At 43.7% G+C, this 23,766-nt stretch overlaps 1 protein-coding gene across 3 annotated transcripts in view; it reads right to left on the bottom strand.

Annotated features, from left to right (window-relative positions):
* Positions 1-22,611, bottom strand: part of LARGE1 (LARGE xylosyl- and glucuronyltransferase 1) — a 438,357-nt gene extending 415,746 nt beyond the window's left edge. For 2 of the 3 annotated variants that reach the window (XR_016441840.1, XM_090043138.1), the window contains exon 1: positions 22,156-22,610. The gene's annotated coding sequence lies outside the window, so the exon portion shown is untranslated. Of the gene's footprint in view, positions 1-22,155 lie in introns of all 3 variants that reach the window. The other variant, XM_090043139.1, reaches the window with a different exon arrangement.
* Positions 22,612-23,766: the final 1,155 nt, after the last annotated feature.

The following is a 23,766-nucleotide window of genomic DNA, read 5'->3' as shown; positions in this document are numbered from 1 at the left end:
CCTCATTCACTATCAAAATTTCCCTCATCCTCCAAACATTCTGTCATTTCATTGTTTACTACTGCAACAGAGTGACACGAGGAATACCGAGCTGCAAAACTAACATTACCGGAAAGTTTACAGGTACTGCAAAAATGAATCCTCAGTTGTTTCTGGCTTCATTCCCTTTGATGTCTCTCTCATTTTAGATCTTTATCAATTATGTAAAATGCCCAAACATCTTTTAAATGCTTCAATCAGGTTAGAGATGATACACTTAGAGGGAGAGAACAAAGCCATCATATTTAAGTCCGGTAACTGGATGGGAGTGAACTGAGCAGGCAGAAAATTCTTATCTAGTCCTGTACAATCTGAGATACTGAAGGTGAAAATAGAGGTGAAAAGCAGTGAGCAAGAATGACAACAAAGTCAGCTGAACCACAAGTGGCCCCAAAACTGTGGTTTTATGATGAAAATGTAAGTGGCTACAAACACACTAAACAAGCTACTATCAAATCTCTCCAACAATAAAGTTCTGTGTTGAAGAGGACAAATAAAAATAAGTGCATTATGTGCCATAAATCACAGGGATGTTTAGTTTACGGCCACTATCCCAGAGGATGACCTACTTGTTTTTCCTCTACCTACTGTACTTAGGTTTTTCATTTTTTTCTATTATGTGTGTTAATATGAATGCAAAGAAAAGCCTACCATCCTCATGTAATTCTGAATGGCAAGCACAGAATCTCTTTAATTTTCATAGAGTTTACTTTAAAAGATGTATATAATAACCGTTGTGCAAAGAGTCCATTTTAATGAGCCCTGCCAGTCTGGTCTGATGCTTTAACATTGGCTATTCTTGGAATTATAGTAGTAGTAATGCTATCTGGCCCCACTGGGCAGAGCAATATGCCCGCATAAGGTACAAGTAATAACTGCTCCTTCTAAGTCCACTGTCAGGCATGACGTGGATGGTGCAAACAACATGCAACTTTCCACACATGCAGGTAACTTACAGCACCATAAAATGGCAAGCAAGCTACAACATGTTCCACATACTACATAGAACATATTTCTGGCTGATCTGCATGACACCTTAAATTAAGCATGTGCCACTAATCAGCTGATTGTCAACAGAATAAGGCAGTCCTAGCCTGGTTCCACATTTGAGGCTGCCCTGGTGGGCATGGGGAAGAGGGAAACCCAGGGTCTCTAACTAGTGGGAGACTAGGAGTGCAAATGCCAGGCAGGGAGAATTCCCCTGGCTGAACAAATTCACAGCCACATACAGGCAATCCTGCATTTGAGCCTCCCAGATACACAGCTTTGAACTTACCAAGCAGGGCCTCCCAGGCAGCTGGCTGTGCTTTTTGCAGGTTCAGTTTGCTAGTGCAGGTGGAGCCTGGGATTGTGATCTCAGGCTCTGCAAGCACTGGCAAGTTGAAAGAGCACGACTGGGATCTGACATCTGATCCCCATCTTCCCCTCCATGTGTGGTATGGTATGACATTCAATTGTTGAGATCAAGGATCAGATCCCATGGAGACTTTAAATTATCATCTGCCGAGGACCTAATACTAAATGAAAGATAAGAGGTGGGTAACACAGACAAGGGAACACAAGGTAATACCAAGAGAATTGTGATGAGAAAAATGAACAGTGATTACAACACAACAATTCTGAGATGCAGAAAGGGAGCACTGTTTCAAAGAATTCCATTGTTTTCAATGCTCCCAACTCCATAACCTGGCCCAAAACAGACTCACCATGAAAGCAGCAGCTAAAGTGTCCTTGCAATACAATTATGATTTCAACAACTGACTCTAAAGTAAATTAAAAAAAATAAATAAAACAACCGATGCTACACTGAGTCCCAAAGCACATAATTTAAAAAGTTCCACCAAACAGCTCTTAAAGTCAAGTGCATGTTATCTTTCAACCTCTCTCCATACAACACAAAAAGAACTCCTTGATTTCTACGGACAATTTTCAGAAGAAATACTATGTTGTACAAATTATAAATGTTCAGTGACCAACTTATTTTGTTCTTAGTGGAAACATTACTCCTAACATAAAAATTGTAAGCCAGTGATACAAGAACTTTAATAGTAAGTGAACTGTTCAGTGGTTAAAAACAGGAAAAGCCTCTTTTTTCTGAATACTAAGCCAGTATTTTTTTCCTGAATGGTAAGCAAGAAGGAAATGGGTTTAAAATCTCCAGCATTAGATTTCTGCCTCAAATTATGGCACTTTTCAGCAAGATAGTTGCCGACACCAGCAAAAAGCTTAGCAATGCTGAGTGGTAATTAAGATATTTCATTTAAAATACAACTTCCACATTTGTACAGGCTGAAATGCGTTTCTCTCCATATGAAATTTCACATAATATAGAACTGAGGCATAAAGCTACCAGATAAGTCCTTTATTGCTTTGTGAAATAAGCAACCCCTTCTCAGGTCTTCTACCAAAAAGAAGCATATATGAACCCAAGAGGTATCGAGCCATCTAAAACAGGGGTTCTCAACCTTTGGTACCCTGTGTACTACCTGTCGATTGACACAGCAAAAGCAAAACCGGAAGTCCCACTGCAGCACTGCCAGTTTTGCCGCCAGGAGCCAAGTCCCACTTTTTCCACTGCGGCCCAAGTCAAAGCAGCCTGTGCTGGGCCTCCCTCCCTATCCCCTGGCACACTGACACTGGGCACTGGGGAGTGAAAGCCCCAGCGCACCGGACACGGCAGGATGGGCGGCAGCTGAAATTTCCAGCCCAAGCAGGCAAAGACCAAAAAGCAGCACCCACATACAGGGCCCCTGCCCATGTCTCATGTACCCTCAGGGGTACACATACCATGGGCTGAGAAACACTGAGCTAAAGCAGGGGTGCTCAACCCCCCCTCCGCAGACCAGATCCAGCGCCTGGAGCAGCGTCTGAACCATGGATTCCCCACAGGTCCAAAAATCTGGCAGCAAAGGAACAGTTACTGCTCCCCTGCTGCCAAATTTCTGGGCCTGTGGGAAGCCTATGGTCTGGCATGGCTCTGCACACTAGATCAGGTGCACAGGGTAGTGTGAAGCCTAATCCCAGCATATGTGGACTGGTGTGGGGTCCGATCCTGGCATGCAGGCTCTAATCCAGTCTGCAGACTTACCCCATGCCATTCAGCTGACCCAGGGGCCAGAATGTTAAGCACCACTAATCTAAAAGGAAGATGCTCAGAACTCTTTAAGATCATAGTTAGGTTCGGGTCCACAGTTCAAGTCAATGGGAATCATGCCAGCAGTATGTGGGGAAGAACAGGCCAACAACCCTAGGAGTTGGGGGACACAACAACAGCAACAGCTGCCCGGCTGGCCCAGTCACTGCCACACCACCAGCAGTGTAGTCACTGATGCTGCTTTCTGCAGGGTTGCTGCCCAGGGCACTTAAGCACCTGGTTATGCCTCTGGCTGCCATTTACTCCTATGGGTTTGGATCAGACCTTAGTTACCCTGAGATAAACATCTGAGAGAACTTTACAAATTGCATTACCAGAAATTTGGCTCTATGTCAGATTTTATTGATCTTTAAAAAAAAAAAAAAAAACCAAGTACAATTTAATGGCCTTAGGAGTCAGAATTTTTCCACATTGTGTTCCACACTTAACCTCATTTCTGAGGCAAGTGTTTCTAACCTACAAAGAGCATCTACGGATTCCTGATTTATACTACATACAGAGAGAGCATGGGGGAGAGAGATGTACCCGTGTTACAATCAGAAATTTGCATCTCCTCCTCCCCCCCACCCTTCCATCTTCAGCCCCGATAAAGGCAAGTAAAGTTTTTGTTTGCACAAAGTAAAGAAACAAAAATAAGTGAATAATCAGTAGCTTAGACCCCCCAAGACTGGTGAGGGAGATGCATTAATACTCGCTCACTGTTTCCAATGAATATTTTGGATAGAGAAGTCAAACAAAATATAATCTAGAATTCACTGCCATGCCTGGTGTTCATGGAGCCACTTCCAGGGTAGAGATCCTCATTTGCATTGGAAAGCTCTTCTTGAACCACAGACTACAATGATATCTCAAGTACCCATATTTATTTGCGTTCTACCAAAGACAAACAAACAAGTCAAAAATCCTTAAAACCCCCACATCCCTTCTTTTCACATCAAGCATAAACCATTACAGGTGCATCTTTAATCAAAAGTACTTTGAAATGACAGCAAGAATACTTATTTCCTGTCTAGTGCTTTTCGTCTAACACTTTACAAACATTAAAATGGTGAGATAAAAGGACTGCCATGGAGTGCAGGGAGGAGGGAGGAGATGGAAATGGATCTCAGTAGCAAAATGGATTAGGTGCACTGCTGCCACTTCACTTCTGATTGCTTGGGTTTCATTCCCACTTTAGGGCCAAGTGAAAATGAGTTCTGCTCAGGGTACACTAAAACAACTGAAGATATGACAGTCTATAAAAAGTATATGGGAAAAAAACTAAGGGCACTGCTAGAGATGCCTTGAATAACACCAATTTTACTACTGACTAGAGAACAGAGGTCTCTCTCATTTTCATAAATTTATATTTCTAGAATGAACATCGCCTTGTTAAAGGGAAAGAACGTAAATTTCAGTCATTCCTTTCAAATTCCATCCCCACCAGAAAAAGTAAAGATTTTAATATCAGTGACCTGTTTAGAGGGAAGAGCCATCTCCCTTTTTATTCGTGCCGTTCTAAGGCTTTTCCAAAAGCACCCCTCGCTGGTACCATGAAGCCCTGGATGCAAGGTTGTAACTTGCATGCTTACCCACTATATGCCATACTGAATTCTTTTTTCTTGTCCAAGATGTTCAGTTTCTCTTCAGCCACTGTTATGCAGAAAGCCTCCGCCAAAAGATTGGATGTGAAACATTCTTTCAAGTCTGTTAGGTTGAGACTCATCCTGGTCTCTGGTGTGAAAGCTGTTCTCTGTTGGCTGACCCTTCACCTCCACACTCAGAAGTTTCACCTTGTGCTCAGCTGAGCAGAGTCCTGTTAGTGGCTCCTGGATTGAAAGACTCTCTAAAAGTACAATTCTGCCATGCTTAGCACATGCTCCACTTACATGCTTATCAAATAATGTCATAATGTAATTAACTACATAACAAAATGCAAGTCCCGATATGTTGCCTATAGCTTACACAGTAACAGACATTGGTCATCTGTGTGCTAATTAAGTACAAAAACCTGCTTAAGAACATGGTCCCAGGCTACTTTTGCAACCAACTGTGCTTCATGTAACTGCTCTGGAAATGGAAGAGGGGAAGCAATTGTAAAAGAGCTGCTATGAGTACCCTTGCAAATGACAGGAGCTAGTCAGTGTCACAAGTGCCATCAGCCCTTCTCCCTACCCCATGCCCCATTCAAAGAAGTTCCAAGCCCAAATACTAGAAGCCTTGAAAAGGAGAGGAACTAGCCCATCTTGAGGTTGGTAATAGTACAGAGCTGTATACCTATTAAGCACTGACTGTTTACAGAGTTGGTATAGCTGTGTATTATGGGTAAGCACATTGCCTTTTCTCAGTTCTAAGGCTATGCACTTAAACCAAGCATGCAACATGAACAATGAATAAGTACACCTCATTCTATCCTGCATTAAAAATCAAAAAGACTACTCATAGATGAGGTTCTTATGTGTGTGGCAGAGACTGACACTAAGATAATTAATGCAAGACTATTGAGGACCTTCTCTGAAACCCAATGAAGTCAATGGAAACATTAACAACATAAGAACTGCTATTTACTGGGTCAGGCTATAGGTCTATCTTGCCCCAAATTCTGTCACACAGTGGCAGAGAGTGGAGCCGAAAGGGAAAGTGAACAGGGTAGGATTAGAGCTTCTTTCCCCACTGTTCTCCTTTAATTGCAGCCTCCAGTATTTAAGGTCTACGAAGTTCTAATTCAGAGGCTGTATCCCCAACTCCCACACTCAATAGCTACTAATGCACCTTTCCTTCAGGAATGTGTCCAATCCCTTTTTGAATCTGGCTAAACTGTCAGCTTCCACATCTGGTAGCAATGAGTTCCACACTTTAATTACAAACTGTGTGAAAAATAACTTCCTTTTGTTAGTTTTCAATTAACTACCTACTGGTTTCATTTTTGACCCCTAGCTCTTGTACTGTGCTGAGAAAGTAAAAGTAAATAAGCATTTATTTTTCTCTTCTCCATTTTGTAACCCCTTATGTACCCACCCAAGCATCTTTTTTCTAAACTGAATGGGCCTACCCTCATTAGTCTCTCCTCATATGGAAGCCCCTCCATACCACTAAACATCCGTGCTGCCCTACTCTGCACCTTCTCTAGTTCTTCTGTATCTTTTTTGAAGTGTGGGGACCAGAACTGGGCAAAATATGCAAGGTGTGGATACACCATGGATTTATAAAGGGGCATGATGATACTTTTCCTTTTTGTTTACTAGTCCCTCCTTAATAATCCCTACCATTTTGCTTGCCTTTTTGACAGTTACTGAACACTGAGCTGATGTTTTTAGCTAACTGTCTACGATGACTCCCCGGTTTCTTTCCTGTGCGGCAATACCGAATGTAGAGCCCATCAGTATAAGAATAGTTTGAGTTATTTTTGCCCCAGTGCATCACTGAAGTTCCCTGCATCCCCCCTCTAGAACCTTTTAAAAATATTAGACTCATATTGGCAACCCTTCAGTCCTCTGGTACCAAGGCTGTTTTTAGCAATAGGTTGCATACTACAGTTAAGAGCTTGACAGCTACCGATCTGAGCTCCTTCAGGACCTTAGGGTGAAAATTATCAAGTCCTGGTGATTTGCTACTGTTTACTTTATCAATTTCCTCTACAACCTCATCTATTGAAACTCAATTTGGGTCAGCTCCACTGACCTGTCCCTAGAGACGAGTGGATGTGATGAGGAAATCTCCTTAACATCTTCCACAGTGAAGACAGATGCAAAGAATGCATTTAGTTTCTCAGCAATAGCCCTGTCATCCTTTAGTGCCCTGATCATCCAAAGGCCAAACTGACTCCCTGGCAGGTTTTTGGCTTCTAATGTACTTAAAATTTAATTGTTACCTCTTATGTTTCAAGCAAGTTTCTCTTCAAATTCCCTCTTAAGTTTCTTATTACAGTTTTACATTTGATTTTCTAGAGTTCATGCCCTTTTCTATTGTCCTCATTAGGATTTGGCTTCCACTTTTTGAAAGAAACCTTTTTTCTGCTTATTGCCTCTGCAACTCTACCATTGAACATGCTGGCTTTCTTTTGGTCCACTTTCCATTTTTTTCAATTTGTGGTATGCATTTTCTCTGAGCCTCCAATATGGTATTCTTAAGCAGTTCCCATGCTGTTTGCATGTTCTTCCCCTCCTTAAGAGCCCCTTTTAACGTCTAACTAGCTTCCTCATTTTGGTGTAGTCTCTCTTTTTAAAGCTAATGGCTACTGCAGTATGGTAGATTTTCTGGTCTACATGGATGTCAAACCCAATTGCATTTGTGGTCACTACTGCAGAGCAGCTCACCCTTTGCACCAAATCCAGGGCACTACTTCAGAGTAGGTCAAGAATGGCTTTTCCTCCTAAAGATTCCAGAACTAATTGCTCCAGAAAGCAGTTTTTTATAATTTCAAGATATTTGGTGTTTGTATCCTGGTCTGATGTTAGATTGACCCAATCTATTTGTGGACAGTTGAAGTCACCCACTAATACTATATTTTTCTGCTTTCATAGCTTCTCCCTTAGCATTTATACCTTCCTACTGCTGTTCTAGTTTGGAGGTCAATAGTACCTCCTCAGATATTTTTTTCCTACTGAAACCCAGAATTTCTATCCACAGAGATTCTTTGGTACCACTCCAATTAGTTGAAAAATCTACCCTATTTGACTGAAGTCTTTGATACAAAATGCCACTCCCCAACCGGTATGGCCTACTCTCTCTTTTCTGTATAATCTGTATCCTGGTATAACAACATCCCATTGATCTTCCTCATTCCACCATGTTTCAGATTCCTATTATGTCAATATCATTATTTACTTCTAAGCAGTCAAGTTCCCCCACCTTTGATCTTAGGCTTCTAGCATTAGTATAAAAGTAGGTATACTTTTTATTGTTGCCTGGCTGGCTGCTTCTGTACGACTTTTTCATCATTAAAAGGTATTTCCTTCTGCTTGTCTTTTCCCTGTTTCTTATCCCCATTTTTTTATGGTTTCACCCCATAGTCTGCATCAATCCAAACTGTCTACTGTTCTGCACCTGTCAGCTTCCCCTCATTTTTACTTTAAAAGCTGCTCTACCACCTTTTTAATATTATATACCAGCAGTTTGGTACCATTTTGGCTCAGGTGGAGACTCTCTCTCCTGTACAGGCTCCCTCTGTTCCAAAAGGCCCTCCAGTTCCTAATAAACCTAAACCCCACCTCCCTACACTGTCATCTCAGCCACATAAGCAGAGCCCCAGAGTCTCAATATCTAGCTGGCCCCAGGTATGGCACTGGAAGCATTTCACAGAATGGTACCATGGAGGCCTTGGACTTCAACCTCCTACCTAGCAGCCTAAATTTAGCTTCTAAGACCTCTCTGCTACACTAACCAACATTATTTGTACATATGTGGACCACAACCACCAGCTCCTCTGCAGCCCCCCTAGCAGCCCATCTGCATGTCTCTTGGTCTGCCACCTTTACTCCCAGCAGGCAAGTTACCACACGGTCCTCTCAGACATACACGAGGGCCTGGGGGAGCATCTGTTCACCAAGGTGCCCCAGGGGAGGACAAGAAATAATGGGCACAAGCCAATTGAGAATCGTTTCAGGCTTCAGGCTAGACACAAGGAAAAGCTTCTTTACAAGCTGAGTGCCAAGGGCTTGGTCCTCCTAGAGGTGATACAGTCATCCACCCCGGTTATCTTCAAGAGGCATCTTGACACACATCTTGCTGGGGCCGTCTGATCCCAGCAGTCTTTCCTGCCCAAGTGCAAGGGGGGGGGGCTGGACCTGATGATCTGTAAAGTCCCTTCCAGCCCCTAACTATGAAACTCTCTCAAACCCAGCTATCTGTGTCTCTAATAATCAAATCGCCCACTACCACCACCTGCCTCCTCCTATCCTGTGGGGTTCCCTCCGTTAGAGAAATATCCTCAGTGCAAGAGGGCACTGTAACATCAGCTAGAAGGTGGTTCCCATCTAAGGGCTACTTTCCCTCCTTCCCAGCTTGATGTCCTCCATCTCCAAGCCTCTCATAATTCTCAGCAGAATGTGAGCTGCTACAATGGAAGTGAGACTGTTCCACAGTGTCCCCAAAGCCTCATCATCATCCATCTCTCTGCCTCCCTTAGCAGCTCCACCCTAGCTCCGAGAGAAAATACTTGTTCTCTCAGAAACAGGAATTCCTTGCACCATTTGCAAACATTCCCATTTGGGATTTGGATCAGGCTATTAAGGCTTTAATTAGGTGGACCTCAACCTTTTTAGATTCAATGCACTCCCTGACAAAATTAAGACACCCCTCCATAACTTTTGTAAACTGAGCAGCACCCCATTTCAAAAACTAGCTTATTTATTAGTGTTCATCTCCTCAGAGAGGGGCCAGGGAATTGGAGTGGGGCAGTGGACAGGCAAGGAAAAGCCTGAGCCTGCACTTACCCACTTATCTACTCACACCTTAGGGCACCGCCCCCCCCACCAAGGATCTTGCAGCACCCCAGGATGACCCAGCACCCTGGTTGAGAATTACTGTATTAGAAGATAAGGGGCTGAATTAGATACCCAAAGAAGCTGATAGTAGAGCATAATGAGCACCAATGTGATGAAATCATCAATACTTCTACCTTAAAAGGCTCGCTGCTGTTTGTTACATCAGCAGGAGCTTAGAGAGGCCTTATCACAGTCATTCCCAGGTAAAACAAGTTATAATTGGAAACAAACATATGGATCCTGGAGGTTAGGTTCTCATTCCAGGGGGGATGACTAGCTGAAGATGGCATTTCTTGGCAATTTGCTTAATTAGAGAGTAGAGGCAAGTCCAAAAAACAAGCTGAGATGGTGTAATCTTGAAAAATTAGAGAATGGATTTTCTTTGCAAAGACTGAAGTAGTAAACATCATCATAACCAGCTTCCTCTTCCAGCGAACATTCTCTCTGCCTTGCCAGACTACTAACAATCAGCTTAAATTTTTCCAGTGACTCTGCTTTACGGTTGATAGCAAAATGCTGTAAGCCAGAAAGCAATGCTTGCAACCCTGATTCAAAGCAGATGTAATTGATCTAGTCTTCGGCAATCAGAAAGCTATATGATGAACTCAGATACTTATGGGGAGTACAGGTGACAGAAACAGACAAGAAAACACAAGGGAGACTGGATTTGAGATGACTAACTCAGAGCCTGCCATGTTAGATTCATTTCACCTTCATAAATTACCAGTGTACAACAGATGCAGTGGGATGTGTCTTCATCCTGTGAAAAAAAAAATTCTAATAGCTTGGTCCAAAGAGGTCATCTTATATTCTAACTACTGTAAAATTCCATTTTAACATTTTCCAAGCAAAATATAAAATGCAATTGAATCAATGTCAGGATTAACACAAACCTAATCAGCACCTAGAACATTATGCAAGTCTAAAATGTGCAAAATGATCTGCTAGTGTTTTGCTGTTCATCTCAACACCAGATTCACAAGGTAGGACCATTGTTTTCAATGCTAATCAAAGACAAACAACAAATCCACCACTAAATAGAAGTTATAATCTTACTAACACAAGTCACACATCTAGCTACTATACAACTATAATTGAAAATAAAATAAGGTCAAATACAAACAGTAACAGAAAGGGACATATTTGAGGCATTTCAACATGTTCCCACCTCACCATATTGTTAGTTCTTCTGGACTGCGATAGTTTCTCACTGTGGTCATGTCCACCCTCTTTCCTCTGGCAGCTAGGTTGATAGGTGTGATCCCCTAGTATTCCAGAGTACAATATGGTATGATCCTGACTGACACAGCAGCATCACCAAGAAGTCATCAATACTGACATATTTCTAACCAAATACATGCTTCTTCCAATCCAGTTTGTGCCACCCATTGTGGAAGGTTTCACTGTACTGACACAAAGTGCAGCTTTGCCATTCCAGCTGCATCCATATTTGGAACGGTTTGCTAGTATAGTATAATATTCCAGCATTTCTATATCAATAGAACATCCTTAAAATAGGCGTAGCCTGTGCATTTATATACCAAGTCTAGCACATGGGACCTTTAACCCACCTGGAGCCTCTAGTCACTTCTGTAAAATGAATTCTGAAACACTAACAACCACCAACACTCGCTCCCTACCAGAGCTTTTGCAACTCCATTGTTTCACCCAGAGAAATCAAGATGTTTCCCCAAACTGCATTATACTTTTTGACACATCAACTTATAGCTTGAAAAACTTGGATAGAAAACTCTGCCAAGGCCCAAACATGGTTATACAAAATACACACAAAGTTACACAAATTAAAACTTAAGGATGTCTGTAAATGAGCGTGGAGGCTGCTTTGATGAGCTGTAATTACAGTAGGTTGGAGCAGACTGAAGAGTAGTAATTACCATGCTCCAGCAGCCTCCCTGATCTCATGTATCAGCATCCCCACACTTCAAAATGGCAGTAGGAGCACTTGAACTAAAGGTTATTGAATGAGCTTTAGTTCAAACACCTCTGCTGCAATTTTTAAGTAAAAGGCTGCTGATACACGAGATGCTGGAGCGCTTTAATTAGAGCAGCGCTTGGAGCCACTCTAATTAAAGCACTGTCCTGCCACCCCTCCCCTCCCATCCTCGGAGCGCGTGTATAAGTGTCCTAGGTGTTGTGGAATTGATTCCACAATGCCAGGGTTTTACACTTCTTGTAAATAAGCTTCTTGTAAATAAGGTGGGGGATACCAACACTTATGTGGAACACGGGGAGTCTCAGGACAGAAAGAACAGAATACCCCCAGAAGTAAGGGACACTTAAGAGATTTGTTCGCCACTGCTCTGCATCTCTCACAAGTCCTGCAAAGCTGGCATAAAACAATACTGTAAAAACTCCTGCTTGGAACTATTTTTCACCCTGGTTACAGAAGAGTTAAGGATTCAGTGCACACACACATCCCTAATTTTCACTTATGGGGACTTCTGCTGTAACTGCATGCCAGCTATTAGTTTTCTGTGCCAACTCAGCTCTTCAGTTTCTTGACAAAGTCACCTGGCAATGGATAGACTGAATATTTTGAAGAACAATGTTAAGTTACAACTTTAAGACCAAAGAAATATTTGTTTTCTCCTTCAAGCACTTCTTTAAATATTGAAAGGAAGTAAAATATTTAAAAAGGTGAAAACACTGGTTTCTTCCTTTGGCAATTTTATAGCTTTAAAGCAATGTAAAATGCATACTTTATAGGTATTTTCAACCCCTGGTATTGTTGGCTCATTTTTTGCACTGTTTTTTAATAATTTTTTTCTCAGAAGCCAATAGAGGCCTCAACCTGGGGAGGACCCCATTTTGTTACTTTCCTAACAAACGTAGTAAGCAACAATACTTGCCTAAAAGAGGCAGTTGCCTACTGATTCAGGCACTGTACTAAGGCTCAGGAGACTTGGAACCTGTTCCCAGATGCCACAGATCTGCTGGCCAACTTTGCACAAATCATCTGAGCTCCCTGTTCCTCAGTTTCCCAATCTGTAAAATGGGGATAGCTTTCTTCCATAGTAAAGTGCTTTCAGATGAGTGGATGGAAAACCATGAATACCCAGTTCTTTTACAACAACAGTTATTAAGAGACCTTATTTTGCGTAAGGATGTTACAATCAACTTCAGTTCCTCAAGCATTAGCAACATAATAATGTTTGTGCCCATCATCTTAAGAAAAACGAAAAACCCACATACATGCACCAAAGCTGCCTTCCCTTCAAATTCCCCTGTTCTTTTTATTAATTAATGGATTTTATAGAAAAGTAAAACTATAAAGGATCTCAAAATCATGTAGACCAACAACCAGGCTCAAGACAGAACCATCCTTATCTAAGCTATACCCCAATCAATTTTAGAGTTTGTCTAAACTCTAAAAGCTTCCAGTGATAGAGTCTACAACTTATCCAAGTAATTCATTCCCCTAATTAACTAGCCCATAATCTAAATTAAATATATGCAAAATTAAGACTCCAATCCTGTAGAAAAATATACCTTCAACACTTCAAACCGTTTTATGCACTTAAGTGTTAACTTCCATGGTAAAAAGGGAAATTTTGGATTGAAACAAAACCTCCTCCAGAAAAGGATGGGGGATAGAAATATGGATCCACAATCCAAGAATGCATAAACAGATTTTGCTTCATTCATCGAATTCCAACATCATTTCAACTACAAGGGAATCAATCAATTGGCAGACCAACCCAAAGACTGCTGAGGAGGGATGGTGACTGTAAATCCATTATTACTGTCCTGTCCATCTCCTGTACAATCCTGAGCTGTCAGTGATTATGAAAAGTGTTTTAAAAAACTTGCTTTTGGACTGTGTTAAATGTTACTTCTTTCTTATGTGAATGGCCAAAAAATTCAGACGTGTATAGAAGAATTTTTCAAATATAGTTATTACCTTTGTTTTTGCTGTCTAAGCAAATGACAAAAAGACAGAATTATTACAGTTTCTTCCCTTCACTCCAGGACTGTATCTTCAGCAACTTGGTATATAATCAATACCATTAAGTAGGAAAGAATTTTTTTTCCTGTATGGATTCTTGTAGTCATTATCAGGTCACGTCTTACATTCACCCAACATTTTCCACTTAACATCAGTACTGATTCTTTTAGTTCTGCTTTTTAAATTTCTTCTTTTTCTTCATTTGTAACATCTAGTAACCTGTGAGTTTAAAACTTTCTAAGGAAATACATTCAAAGCTAACTGCTTCAGTCATTTCTTTAAATTGATCATTTTGTGCTACATGGAAGGTGATGTCAGTATAAAAGGTTGCAGCTTTCTTATCGAGTTCAAGTCTTTGCCTTGCAGTTGTTTTTATGGCATAATCACTGATTGATCTCTGTCACTTTGGAGGGGTTATTGAAGATGAACAGAAACTGCTCCTGAATTAAGCTGATGTTGAAAACCTGTTGTAAGTTTTGGTCAAAGCACTTAATTATAATATTTCAATGATAACAGCAAGGTTCTCTCTGTTGCAGGATCCTTAAACATGTCGATGTTCTGATCTTCCGCTTCAATAAAAAAGGGTTTCAGTCAATGACACATTTATTCGTGAAGCACCCAAAGAGATAGATAAGCAGTTTTTGCAATGAAAATGAATCGACTTTTTAAAGAAAGAATAAAGAGAAAACATTTTACTTTACAAGAATGGCAGTTCTGCTAATCCACAAGTATTTAAAAGTTTGTGTTAAGAAAAAAAAAATCTTAATTAATAATGGTCAATGTAGGGTTTATTGTCTGGTTACTGGGCCTAAAGGATTTATATTTAAACCTGTTTTCTGTAACTTTGAGGGCTGGAAACCTTAAGATGGAAGCTGAAATTCTCAAATAATGAAATTACCTCAGAAGTTAGGGCTTTTAAAGAAAAAATGAGTAAGTATTGTGGGAGCTGGCAACACTAGAACCATCACTTTTATTCCTTTCATCCATCCAATGGCTTGCTTCCTTCCACTACCTTCAACTTGAGAAATGTTGAGTCAGACAGATTCATACACTGATGTCTGGTAATTTCAAAACATTAATCTTCCATTTGCAGTATTGATTAGCAGCACTTTTAACTAAAGATAGAATGAAAAGGAAACTATCAAGGGAATTCAGTACTGTGATGACTGAAAAAATAATGAACCCAGCTAGCTATTTATAGAGCCATGGTCTGACCACCTTCAGAAATTTCTAGAATCTAAAAAAAAAAACAAACCTCTCCCTATCCCCAACAGCACCTGCACCTGTCACCATCCAATGAGTTTTCATGCTACCCACCATTCATCACTGACTGCATTTGTATTCCTCTCTAGGCTTCTAGACAGCTCCACAGCTTACTTATTGTTTCCTAGTACACCTAACAGGAAGTTTGATATACTCACTCCATCTTCCCTTTTAAGTTCATAATAAAGTTTTCATTTGCAGACTTAAATTGGAGCCTGATGTTTCTACCATTAAAGAACTCTATAAAGTGTATGGTTGTTTGTTGTAGCCCTGTTGGTCTAAGGACACAGCCAGACAAGGTTCTTTAGGTAGATGTGATATCTCTTATTAGACCAACTAAATAGTTGGGAAAATGTTTTTTGCAAGCTTTGGGGTGCAAACACCCTTCCCCCCCCCAATACCTGCAGAAAGGTGTTTGCACCCACAAGCTTGCAAAAAACATTTTCCCAACTATTTAGTTGGTCTAATAAGAGATATCACATCTACCCAGAGAGCTTTTCCTGCCTATGAAGTGCATGACATTTAAACTAACTACTTCAGTGACAGGGGTTTCACAAATGAAAAGGCTCAGAAAAAAAGCCTTAGTAACATAATTACTCCTAAAAATGTCCATTTCCCCACACCCTTCTCCAAAGTACCCAGTTTTCACAATATTGATTAAAGAAAACAATACTCAACAACACTTTCCCTTCCTAACCAATATCATTCTTAACTTCTAGACTTTTCACTTGCTTCACAGTGTGTAGAACTTGATACTTATGCACACTACAATGATATGAGTTTCATATTTCCCCACAAACATGTACCATTCTAAAACAGATATTATAGGAACTACTGAAAATTGCAACCAAGAGCAACAGTTGTTAAAAAACCTTTAGCCAAAGGAGAATAATAACATTTCCTTGATGGTAAGGATGCTTTAGTATCTACTTTCATTAAAAACAATACAGTACAGCACAAACGGAAAAGGTTCCAGTACCTATAACTGCTCAGGGCAGACTGATGCAGTACTGTCATTGGCAAATCTACGGCTCTGGTGTCAGGAGGAGCCACAAGTACTAACATTAACAGAGGGAAATAGGTAGAATTTTTGTCAGTATCACAGCTGAGCAGCAGAACAGTAAAATAAACCCAGTGTCTACAACTGACCAGTTTTCTGTCTTGTTCAATTTCAAAAAATGACAAACAGGAATAGTGGGGAAGGACAGGAGCTAATCATAGAAAACTGATAAACAGAGGCTGGGGTAAGACAGACAGCATAAAACCCTGCACCTAATCAAAGATAAGGCTGATGCAGGGGTACAATCACTCCCCCTCTTATCCCTATTTGCAGTAACCAAGATTGCAGAATGAAGAAGTACAAAATGGCAGAGCTCACCTCAGGCTAAAAAGACATGTTGGATTTCTCCCGGGACAAAGCCTCCTGGGATCTTATGATTGCAAGATACATACCTGTAAGTACCCAAAATAACACCTTGGCCCCAATAATAGTAGCTCACATGCAGCTTAATTGTTGTTTAAACTGCCAATGTAAACAACTGACCCCTACCTGTTTTAATGGGAGTCAAAACCAAGGATAATCAGGTGTCTGTTCTCACCCTTAGTTTAGAAGGCTGGAAGTGTGAGAAAGCGTTCCTCTTCCCATCCAACAGCTAGAATGTGGCCATAGAGAGCTTCTGGTTTATCAAACATCCACCAACTCAGATGGACTACAATGATGGAACTCCTCAGTTTGTGATGACGACACCCTAGGCCGTGTCCAGAGGAGCAGGAACACGCTTTTCCCCAGGAATAAGTATGTGCCGCTGCTACTTGTCCCTGGGGAATGCCTGTGCCATGCATGCTGTGGTGCGCAGTAGGTTACCCCAGGTGGGATAGGGGAGGCTGGGGCCAGCAACTGTGCTGGCCCCAGCAGACTTACCTGGGGTCCTGGGGGTCTCAGGAAGCTGCAGCTGCAGCGCTCTTGCAGCACGGAGCCTGGCAGGCAGACGGAGCATGGCTCTGGCCAGCCAGGATCCAATTTTAGGCAACACATGCTGCCATCACATGTGCTGCCCTGCTTATTTTGGCATGGGTGTTTTTGACCCTGCAATCTCCCAGGGTCAATAAACTCTTCCCCCCCCCCCCCGCATGCTGCAAAGTGGCCACGCAGGGAAATGCGTGCATTGTGGTGTGTGGCGCCGCATACCGCACACCCATGCTCATCTGGACACAGCCCTAGAAGGGAAACCAATATCCTTCTCTCTCCTAGTATCTAAAGCAGTGGTTCTCAACATTTCTAGACTCAAAGCACTACTAACTCCATTTGAAAATGGAATTTCATCCCTTGGAAAATGCCAGCTCTTTATTTTTCCCTCATTTTTTCACTACAAAAAATAATAGAGAAATTCTTCTGTTGCAAACAACTCAAAGACCACAACAGGTCAGAATGTTTTTAACACTATGGATTTCTATTTGAAATCTTTGGGTTCATCTTATAAGTCATGTTTCCACACTTACCAGTGTTAACATTGAGTAGTACCCCAAAGCATCCTTGGAAGGATCTAGCACCCTGGTCACAAATCAAAGATCTAAAGGCAGGAGATTTGACTTTTCACCATAATTTTGACTCAGACCTGGCCAGTTCTTTTCTGACTCTCCAACTTGCTAATCAGCCTCTTGTTAACAGACTTAGCCCCTAATGTAGCAGCCATATCCTGAAAAGAGGCAATGGCTTTAATGTTCGACAATACTGCAACCAGATTTAGTTTGATTTGTAAAACTAAAGTTTGTAAATATCTATTGGGTGAGACCCTGTTATGCCACATTTTTTAGCAAGTTGTTCCAACTTCCAATGAGGCTGGCTTTTATATGAGGATCCCAGCTCTAGCACCAGCTTTGGAGCTGAATAATACAGGCTGGGAGACTCCCTCTCAACAAAGTTCTCCCGATTTTGAGCACCAGGGCCTCCTACAAACTGCCTTTTATAGGTGGCTCAGCCTTGAAAGTGTACTGCTTTTTAAGGCAGAGCTCTTCTCAACAGGATGCATGACAATGAAGAGGCCAAAAGCCAAACAGAAGTGGTCAAAAAAAAAAAAGGAAAGGAAAAAAAGGAGACTAAGTGACTTTCCAACTTATTTTAAGTATCCACAATCTATTGTGTTTTGTTTTGTTGGGTCAATGAACACTCGCTAAAGGAAGTAAGAGGTGATAATAGTAGATTCTACAACAGCACCAGCTAAGGAAAGTTAGCAATAGCAGAATATTTATACTGAGTGGGATGTAGAGTGTGAGGAATGCATACTCCTTACTGTTTTGCAGAGGCAAAGTTACAAAGAACAAAAAATCCTTGATGTTGCGTTAGTGATTCTTCCTCTCTCTCAACAAAATACTATGCCATAATAATGTCTGCATTTACAGTTCAGAAGAAAGGTAAAGGTTGCTTCCAGAACACTCACAACAAAGAAAAGATTGCAGTATATGTTAAAACAAAACAAAATGTAATTGTAAAGCAAACAACAAAGCTGTCCCCAAATACAATTGTTGGTTGCTCATTAGTACATAGGTTTAAATACAAACTTAGCTGTCTGGAAAGGGTCATATGCTTCTCTTGATTCATGTACACAAGTCCCACTGACATCAGCTGGAGTTCTGAATGAGGATCCAGGTCAGCATATGTTGCAAAAGCTTTGCAATCAGGTTATGAATTTCACCCCTCGTTAGGTATCAGCCTTATAGACACCAGACAAAAAAGGAGCAGATCTTAAGGAAAAGACCATGTGTAGAAGTACAGAAAGGCAGGCAGGCATGCTGAGACTTCAGGAACCTTAAACAGAATTGCTTCTGCAAAATATCACATCACAGTTCCTGCTGAAGGCAACAGGACTACTCATCTCAGTAAGCCAGTCTCATGAGTAATTGCCAAACACTATACCTCATTTTAGAAATCTTTCAGCTCAACAATAGAAATGCACATATGTATAAGCTATAGCATCCCCTTCTTCAAAACAACCACTGACATAAATACTACCTAACCCAATAGAGACTCGCAGTGATGTTAGGAGACTAACAGGTTGCCTTAACCTGCCTAAAGGCATGTGTTTATTCAGCACTGTACTACGCTGAGATTTATCAGGGAGCAAGTTTGAATTCCAGGTAAGTCCAATAGCTAGCATTTGACATAGTAATAATGAATGCCACATTGCTAATTCTCCTTTTCCAGGAATCTCAAGGAAAATTTCTCCAGACCCAAAAGAACCATTGTCCTTTTGCAAAAATCCAATCTATTTTACCCAGAGAGAAAAGCTGTGAGCTACTACACTCTTCTCCACTATTTTTCAGCCAACTGTTTTTAAATCTCTAACCACACATTAGCACCAAAACATCTGCACATTATGCTTCTTCTATAAATCAGAAAGTGTTCTTGGCTACTAATGCACTACATCAACAGAGATGTAACATGCAAAATAAAGCAGACTCTGGGAATTAAATGTAGCTAGAGGAGGTAAAGGGAAGGCAAGCAAACCAGCTACCACAAGAGAGAAGAAAACCACACACACACAACCCACCAGCGACTATACAGCCACTGCGGCTTCTACACGACTTGCAGCCGTGCTGACCACAGGCTTTCCAATTTAGGATTGCCAGTCACAGATCACCTGAGCAGTAAAGATTTCAGATCCTGACAGTTTTGAACTTGGATTTACTTGTCTGCATTTTTCAGTTTCCAGAAGTCAGGTTCACGGAGAGGTCTGTCCCGCAGAGAATTTTTTACTTCCTTTTGTATTTTAAAAGACTACAGCAGAGTTCTTTATAAACTACCCTTTGATAGCCTGTTTTCATTGGAAACAGAAATCAGTATTTCTCAGATGGGGTTTGGCTTTAAAAAAAAAAAGAAGAAGAAGAAAAAAGGAGTTTCCACTCTGAACTCTCTCACATTTACCCAGGCTGATTTTGCTTTTACATGCAAGAAAGTGCCACCACTGGTCTTAGCAAGATAGAGCTGGGAGTCCTTATATGTCATGATTTCTATTAGACTAAGCTGTGTTCTTCTATCACTGGAAAAAGGTGGAAAAAAAAATCTAGTCCCCCTAGTGTACTGTCGCAGTACGAGGTTGAGGAATATATGTAGCAATTCGCTAAGCTGTCTTTCTGTATGAAGAAAGAAAACTAGCTTTTTTAGCAGAGGACACAGGCACTTAAGAGAAACTGCAGTGCAACTATGCGGCCTTTCAATCCCTTTATCTAATTTCCTGCAGATTCTGTTTATAGGCAAGTGAAACAGTGAATGTTGTAGGAAGAAAATTAAATCTGTATCCCAAGGACTTCATTAAATAAAAAGTGCCGACCTGTTGGCAGGTGCTAAGTCCAATTTGAATTTGCTAGGTTATTTCCATTTGTGTTTCAGCCTGATCCTCCCTCCTTATCAGGGTAGTAATCCAGTGGAAATATTTAAAAATATTGGACCTTACTGCTATGGTATTTCTAATCTAAAGTCCACACCCTCTCAGACTGACAAGCAACAGCATTTAGCTCTATGAACCTACATTCCTTTAGCAATTTTAAACAGATGTTATGTCATCCAAGTTCTACAAGCAAAAAGGTGAGATCCATACAGAAAGCTTGTGACAACGGTTCAGATGCCTTTTCAAGTTAATTAGTTCATTTCCAGTGTAACAGACAATGCGTGACTGAAAAAGAAGGCAGCTCTATTTGCTTTCTGGCAATAACCCGCCTTCAAGATGGAAAACAGGAAGACACTGCGCTCAGGTGAAATGCCTAAGTAAAAGCTGATCACTTGGTCTAATGCTACACCAGGATAGGGACTTGCCTGCTTTCTGACAAACCACATTAGATAGTTTTATAAGCACATAGCAAGAGCTCAGACTCTCTCCAAAAGTGCTTACATAAGGCATTGTCAAACTTCACCTTACCTTCACAGAGGCAGCAAATTATTTGTTCCCTAGGGAGCTGAAATTAATGAACTAAATGACAACATTTCAGAGATCTGGGATAACAACAGAAATCTGTCCACGGGACAGACAACTCTAGCCACCAGGGACGGGAAAATTCAACCCCATCATGAGAATGCCCCAATCAAACATTTATCCCCGAATGAACAAGCAGGATGCAATCTGCTCCCTGAAAGCGACCCACTGAACCAGACTGTCTATCAGGAAGACTGACTGTTACAGAGATGGAAAGTGTTCATAGCCTATTGATTCTGGAGAAGAAGTTGCACAAGGCTGATAAAGTGACACCTTTCTATTGAACCCAATCACTTATCTAAACTAGCCAGAAAAAGAAATCTGTTCTTCAGGTGTTCAGGTGACTTCCCTGGCATGTGTTTTACATACATTAAAATGATTAGACAGCCCCAAAGTCACACAGCATTACTTGCCTCCTCTAACAAACTGAAAACGTGTCTCTCTCCCTCAGCACCCCAGTCCCCCCTGCCACTGAAACACTGAATTGCCTGCCGGCCCCCTTCTCCCAGCCTGGCTCCTCCTGCACTCAGCGAGGTGCAGAAAAGTTCTCCCTGGCACACACAGAGACTGCTGTGACACCACAGAAACTCTCCCTGCCCGGCCACTGCTTCCCAAGCCAGCTGCAACACACTTCTCCCTCTCCTTCCCACACCTGCTGCCCCACAAACATCTCTCACCTCTCGCCTCTTTCCCTGACTCAAGTTGGGTGCATCTGAGACTTGCTCGGAACCCTTGCTGGCAAGCTGCCTCAGACTGATTTGGGGGGGAGGTTTTTGTTTGTGTGTTAAGTGTGGGGTGACAAGGGAGGAAGGGGACAGACCACGGGGGAAGGGACAAAACTAGGAAAAGGGGGCAACTGGGAGGGAAAGAACTGGGAGATGGGGAAAAATGGGGGGGAGAAAACTAGGAAAAGGGTGGAACTGGGGTGGGGGGGAGACACTGGAAGGGAGGCAGAGACCTGGGAGAAGGTGGGGAAGGGAGAAAGCTAGGAAAAGGAGGGAACTGGGAGGAAAAGAAAAGTGGGAGAAGGGGGAAAGAAAAGTGGGAAAGGAGGAGAGAACTGGGAGAAGTGGGAACGGGGGAGGAGGGGGGGAGAGAAGAGAGAGAGAGACCTGGGAAGGGGAGAAGGAAACTGGGGGAAGAGGAAAACGGGCAAGGGGGAAACCGCCTGCAAGCCCTCCCCCCAGCACGAGTGCGGGGCAAAGCCAAGCCCTGGCGTAGCCGCCCCGAGGCACGGGCGTGCGCCCCTTTGTGAGCGCCGGAGGGAGAGGGCCCCCGGCTCCCGCCCCCGCAGCGCCTCACCTTCCCCGCGCGGCGGGCAGCGGCTCGGCTCGGGTCGCGGCGGGGGCCGGTCGCCCCTCAGGGCCTGCCGGCGGCGCGCTGCATGGCGAGCGGCGCAGGCCCCGCGGAGCCGGGGCGCCCGGGCCGGCCTCCTGCCCGCTCCCCGGGGCCTGCGAGCGCGCCGGGCGGGGAGGCGCGGCGCGGCGAGGCGAGGCGAGGCCCTGGCCCGACCTGGGCGGCGGCAGCCCCGGGAAGGTCACGGCCACGGGGGAGGCAGGCGGCGGGCAGAGCTCCGGCGGCGGCGGCGGCTGCTGGCCCGGCCTGGGCGGCCGCTGGGTGCCGCGCTGCCTCCGCCGGGGCCCGGGGCCAGGCTCCCCCCGCCGCTGCTGCCGCCCCGGCTCGGGTGGCGGGGCCAGGCTGGCCCCGGGCTCAGCGGCAGCTGCAGTGCCTGTGTGCCCGTGTCATGTCTGTGCATCGCAGGGCTGAGCCGGCGCCGCGCCGAGCCGAGCCGAGCCGAGGCGAGGCGGGGCCAGCCCGCTGCCACGCCGCCAGCTGACAGGCGGCCAGTGCCCAACCAGCGGCAGCGGCAGAGCCCGCCCCTGCCCCTGCCCCTGCCCGCACCTGGGCCCCGCTCCCTACCCTGCCCAGCCCGCTGCATGCCCCCTCGGGCAGGGCAGGGCCGGGCCGGGCCGGGCCGGGCCGGACCGCCTTTTCTCCCACCGCCGCCTCTGGCGATGGTCGCTTCCCCCCACACCGCTGCTCGCAAGCCGGGGCGCTGCTGCTGCAACCCGCCCCCTGGGGTCACCCTGCGGGCAAGGGGAGCGGAGCCACCCAGAGCACCCTCCAGGGAGGGACCTCGCGGCCGAAGCACGGCTGGCTGCCAACAGCCAAAAAGCCCGGTTCAGGCTTCCTGGAAGCTGCCTACATTGATGCGACAAGCAAGTGAGCAGACACTCACTTTTGATTCTGACAATGCAGCCACACATTGGCGACGCCTAGGGGGTGCACGAGGCACCCTCGCCCCTCTCCCCCAACACCACCAGCAGCATCTGCGAGCAGTCACTGGTCGCCGCTCACCCTGTCCCTGCCACTGACACTGCTGCCACCGCCTGTGAGAGCTCCCCACTTGCCACCACGGCTCCCTCGCCACTGCCACCACCGCAGCCTGCGGGAGCTCGCCATGCCTCCCCAGCCTCTGGGGCAGACAGCAGTCATACACCCACATACCTGCAGCGGCCCAGGCCAAGCCTGAGGTGCTAGGGCTCACCTCCTTGCTCGGCTGGAGCAGACAGCTTGAATTTGGAAGGGGTCTGGGGCAGAAATTCAATAAACCGATTTAATTTAAATCAGTCAAGTCTGATGCTACACCCATCCAGGTTTATCTTAAACTGGTTTCAGTCATTTTGAAATCGGTTTATGTGCACTGAACTTCTGTTGTGTTACACATTTGAACCAGTTTCCAGTCATACCAGTTTATGTGTAATTTCCGTCCCTGGTGTCCAGGCACCAGCTCCTTCCCACTCGAGCCCCCTTTCCTTGCTCCTTGCTGGAACAGGGGATGTCTCCCACATCCCCTCAGGCACTGATCAGACCACATGCCTGTGCTGAAGGGCAACTCATAGATTCATAGAT

The sequence above is a fragment of the Crocodylus siamensis genome, chromosome 4 (assembly GCF_052110815.1).
Source record: "Crocodylus siamensis isolate JL-2025a chromosome 4, ASM5211081v1, whole genome shotgun sequence".
NCBI classification, from domain to species: domain Eukaryota; kingdom Metazoa; phylum Chordata; order Crocodylia; family Crocodylidae; genus Crocodylus; species Crocodylus siamensis.
This window is presented reverse-complemented; position numbering and strand designations above follow the sequence as displayed.